Raw genomic sequence first — 5,536 nt, 5'->3', positions numbered from 1 at the left:
TCCCTAATAATGATACATAAGATTACCCCTTTCGTAGAATTAGTGGTAGAAACATTTGGAAACTAAACTTAATTGAACCAACCAATAAAAATTCAATATGAGTCCTTAAAGTTGATAATAAACCGGTAATATAAAACTTTGGGGACTAGTGTAATAAACAGTCCAATGTCCCCTCCCTCCCTGTTAAAAATTCATTTGGAGTGCGAAAATAATTATGTTTGATAAGAAGAAGAAAAACGGTTATAAAAGAATCAGACAGGAATAAAATGAGGACTAGTGTAAAAATATCATAAATTATGGATACGTTCCAAATGTTCCTTATGCTCGGTTTGTCCTCGGATAGCCTATAGAGGACGAAATACACCAAGAGGTCTAGTCAGGTCTAGTGAGGTTTGGTGCATCTCTGAACCAAATATCGCTTAATGATGTGCATGATTATGTGATCAAACACCATTTAGACAACCAACCTTTTAACTTGCAGTCCATAATGACAGTAAAAATAAGTTACACCTTTTTATGATCAATATAATCTAAAAAAGGACGAAATTCTAAACTATCACCTTTCTGACAACGAACGGATGTTATACGGTTTATGTAATAGTCATTAACTATATGAAAAGTGCAATTCAATACATTAGTATATTGGTCGGTGAACATAAACTTTCAGAGAAGCTTTACTTTGGAAAAAAATAAATCATAAGTACAGTTTATGTAATAAACGTGTTAATGATTATTTTCTAATTGCTTTTTCATTTGTCAATACTATTTTAGGAGTGGCATTACTACCGCATATTCTCGTAATCGCCAAGCGTTTCATAATCACAAAAAGGTAATATAATAGCATATAATTGCGGGGTGATTTGATAGGACAATTTTGCCAGGGATCTAAAGGGATAAGACAATGGCCGATGAATTTTTGTACATTCCTAATGTTAATACACAAAAATTCCCTAACTGTAGGTAACAATTGTGGTTGAAATGTTTGAAACTAATAAATTAAAATTCATTAAAAGTTCTAAAGCAAGCGAATAAGAAGTGTTGTTTAAAATGTTTGGCTCTAGTTTAATAAACATCCCATTGTCTCCTCTCTCTCTTTCAGCAATTTTACTGTAGTTTTAATTGGCATTTATGAAGCATTTGCAGAAGTGAAAACACACTGAAAATTTATTTTTACAAATGAATGAATGGTTTATATCAAATGTTTTCTTTCATCTTAAAGCTATTTGCTAAAAAATCAAAGATATAAGGATACAACTATGGACGATTTATTAATTTTCCCCTAATTGATATATATTATGTAATAATTTGCATTTTGGCACATATCTAGAAGAAGTAAGGGATGCAGTTTAATAGAACTGTAACTATTCTTTTCCTTCATGATAGTAAGAAATTTTAGTTTTACCAGTAAATTGTAGAAAATAATTAATTATTAATTCGAGTAACAATGTGGCCTTTATATCCAATTTAAAATGTAAAATATAAGTAGTATGTCATGAAAATCATAACTAAACAACGGTTTAAGCACGAACCTAAAACAAATATCTATTATATCACTTTTAACACAACTTTTATTTATGTTAGTCACTCTCAAGATATTTATCAAGAACCATTTTAGATATTTTATATACTTTTTAATGAAAAATATTGTTCTAAGGCAGATTTCTTATAGTTTTTTTGTTTCTCAAACCACTTGTTATCAAAATTGAATGTAGAATATCTGTGTTGATCAAGCCTAGTCCTCTTATTTTCACTTTTAAAAATCAATTATAGTTCATCATCATCTCCAGAAAGGCGGCGACGTGCTCGTCTGTTCCAGGGAAACATTCTGAAATAATAAAAATTATTAACATTTTAATATTAAATGCAGGGGCTGTGATTCAGCCAGTTACTTACATTTGAAATTAAAAACTAATATGTTTTTGGCGTAAAACTTTTTTATGTAACAGAAGGGAAGTGTATAAGAAGGGGGATAAATAATGGAAGAGGTTCATGGGGAAAATTTCTCTTAGAATGTTTGTCAGAATCACTTTCCCTTGCCTCTGGATAAATGTAACAGTATGGATCTAGATGTATATAACCCAGACAACTAAATAGATCTGTCTTGGGGACCTTTTTTTTGTCTGCTAACAAACTGCTTTCTGCCCTTTTGTAGCGATCTAAATGTGTTAATATTTACGATGCTATTGGCCGATATTTAAAGACAGCAAATGAAAGTCGGCACAGGGTCTAAGGGGGTAGAGATATACAATTATTTAAACTCTTCCCCTATTGTTTTACTTGAATATACAAAAATACAGAAGAATAGTTCATTGTATAATCAAGGATATGGATAAAAGGTAGGATTGTCAAAAAGAATTTTAAAAGATCTACATAAGTGGTTTTAATCTATCTATTTATTTATCTATCTATTTATCTATCTATCTATCTATCTATCTATCTATTTATCTATATATCTATCTATTTATCTATCTATATTTCTATATATCTATCTATCTATCTATCTATCTATTTATCTATCTATCTATCTATCTATCTATCTATCTATATATCTATATATCTATCTATCTATCTATCTATCTATCTATCTATCTATCTATTTATCTATCTATCTAACTATCTATCTATCTATCTATATATCTATCTATCTATATATTACCTGTTGACAAGTCTAACTAGAAGTTTGCTCAAGTTGTCAAGTAATCCTCTTAAAATAATTTCAAAATCAGATTAGGCAAATTATTCAGGGATATAAAGGGATAAGACAATGGCTCAAGTAAGGCTCATAAAATAATTTCAAAATAATCAGATTATGCATATTTTACAGGGACAATGGGCTGTTTATTACACTAGTCCTCAACCTTTCATGATTTCGTTTTCTTATTCGTTGGCTCAACAACTTTGAGGTGTATTGAATTTGGATTGGTTGGTTTATTACGTGTCTAAATATTAACCACTAATCTACAGAATAGGTATTTTTGTGTAACATCAATGGAGATGTACATAAATTTATTGGCCATAGGTCCCTGCAAATTATTACAGGGAAAAAAGATATTAGGCATCTGAATTTAAATATTTTCATTTTATCAAGCAACTTTTATCATAGTATACCCGCGACCGTGGCTCAACACGTAGCGTATCGGCTCGTCGTCGGGAAGGTGATAGGTTCGAATTTCACCGCGTCATAACTAAAGACGTTATAAATGGTTCCTAGGACTTCTCAGACAAAGGTCGTGCAATCAAAGGGTTGGTTGTCTGATGGGCGAATGGATGCTTTACACCGCAATCATAGGGCTTAGGGCTGACAATCCTATCCCATATACATAAATAGCCACATTGTTACAGAAACACTGACAAATTGTCAGCGGCCTATGCTCCCCATGTGGAGTGAAAAGGGCTTGTTACTGTTATAGTATACAATAGAACGTAAAGAACTTTTTTTGAACGTTTCAAAATATTTTTCCTTTAATAACTTTTTCTCTGATATTAATATCAAAATTAAAAATTGACTCCGCCTAAGTTTGATGAGTTTATTTTCATTAGAATATAGGGATAAGTATTCTATATCAATTTAATTAGGTTTTACTATATAAACACAATTAGTTTAGTAATAGGTTCATAAGACTGATAAACATTACATACAATAATGTAAAAGGGTTTCATTATTCGCATATTTTCCGTAAAGTTGCAACTTAGTCAAATTGTTCCTATTTATGACCAAATTTATATACATATAGAAAATGGCAAATATTAAAAACACCTTGACTTAATAAGCGCATTTGACTAAAATATAACACACAATTTTACGGAAAATTTTCGAAACAAATTATTCCCTTTTGTTAGATCAATTAATTTGTCTATAAAACTTTAAAGATTAATTTAATTTTTAAAAATATTTCAATTAAAGTTTACTCTTTGTTGAGGTTTATCACTTATGTGAAAATTTTAAAATCTAGTTATATATATCAGGGATTTAAAGGGATAAGACAAAAGCAGATAAATTGCTGTACATCCCCAATGATGATACACAAAATTCCCTCTTCTTCAGATTATAATAATTGGTTGAAATGTTTGGACACACAACTTAATGAATCAAATAATCAAAATTCATTAAAAGTCCCCAAAGTTATTATGTCAACGAATAAGAAAACGTTATCAAAAACATTGGGGACTAGTGTAATAAACAGCCCATTGTCCCCTCTCTCCTAATTCTTGTATATATAGCTTCAGGAAAAAAGGAACAAGATATATAAAACTATGCTGCATAACGTTTTGATGGTCAATCATGACTTTGCTTTTATATTGCAGCCTGCTTAATAAATGGTATAAAAAATGGTCTTTATAGTGTCTAAAAAAGAGTCATTAGGAATTTTTCAGAAACTAGTTTTTAAATGAATCATCTTTTTTTCTAAGAACTATAAAGTGCTTAGTATCTAAACCTATTAAGTTTGTATGAAGTACTTCTTTTATTATAAGTTAAATAAAGTTAGCAGAATGAGTTATACTAATGTTTTGAAGCTAAAAATAAAATAAACCATCTGCTCTTCATCAGAAATATATTTAACCCTTAACGGTTGGGGGGGGGGGTCCTTGAAAGCCCTTCCCCCCCTCCGGTTTTTTCTAACTCATTTTCTGTGTGTGTAAGATAAAGAGCCCAAACTGCGTGACTTTTTAAGTATGGGCATGACACATAACTGAGAGTTGGAATTTTTTGAATATCTCCATCCTGGTGGGCACAGGATACCAGAAAACCTGGTAGGGTCATCCAGGTAAAGAACAAAAATATTTAACCCGTCATTAACAATTCAAAGATTCCCTAACAATTAAAAACTTTTTTCTTTCAGTAGTTTTTGAGATCTAAATACAAAAGATTTAGCAAATCTGTTGAATTAACAATCTGATTTTAAAAGATGCCTAGATGCAGTGATAATCTTCTTGGCACTTGTAACAGAATCATTTGCAGTGGTAGGTTGAGTATCAGTATCCATATTTACAACATTTTCAGAGGCTTCTTCAGCTACTGTTGGGTTGGGGGGTAAGGGCTCCTCTAATGGTTCTATTACTGTTCAAAAACACACTTGATACTATTTAATTGAATGACTTAAGATTTTCTTAAGTAATGACTTAAGCTCTTATCGTAGATTTAGGCATGTGAGAATTGTCCTATCTATTTCAGACTTTGCAAAGTGATTTCTGGAGTAAGTAGGTACGATTTAGAAATCGTCCATTTAAAACATGTTGATTTTTAACTGTTTAAAAAAACAATTTTTAAGTTCTATTGTAATTATCCTATTCATCTGATTTTTAGAACAACAAAGCACAATTATCTATGAGAAAATAAGTCCTAAATATGTAAGTACGTTCTTAAACAGTATTCTGTATCTAAGCAGTTATGCAACAAATTTACTCAAAATTTTATTTTACTTATACTTCTGGCACTTCAATAGTAATAATGTTCGTTTGTACAACCGTTATGGATATTGTCATATTTGCTGACGTAAATATATACTAAAATAATTAATAAAATTAAGTGTCCCTT

At 30.4% G+C, this 5,536-nt stretch overlaps 1 long non-coding RNA gene across 1 annotated transcript; it reads right to left on the bottom strand.

Annotated features, from left to right (window-relative positions):
* Nucleotides 1–1,618: 1,618 nt before the first annotated feature.
* On the bottom strand, nucleotides 1,619–5,058 carry LOC145323930 (uncharacterized). Its single transcript, XR_013881141.1, has 3 exons — nucleotides 4,912–5,058; nucleotides 2,657–2,704; nucleotides 1,619–1,825 (listed from the first exon to the last, which is right to left on the bottom strand). It is a non-coding gene; the product is annotated as an uncharacterized LOC145323930 (long non-coding RNA).
* Nucleotides 5,059–5,536: the final 478 nt, after the last annotated feature.

Source organism: Acartia tonsa, chromosome 7, assembly GCF_053477335.1.
Source record: "Acartia tonsa isolate MP-2025a chromosome 7, ASM5347733v1, whole genome shotgun sequence".
NCBI classification, from domain to species: Eukaryota; Metazoa; Arthropoda; class Copepoda; order Calanoida; family Acartiidae; genus Acartia; species Acartia tonsa.
The sequence above is the reverse complement of the archived record's forward strand: the minus strand, read 5'-3'. Positions and strand labels throughout refer to the sequence as shown.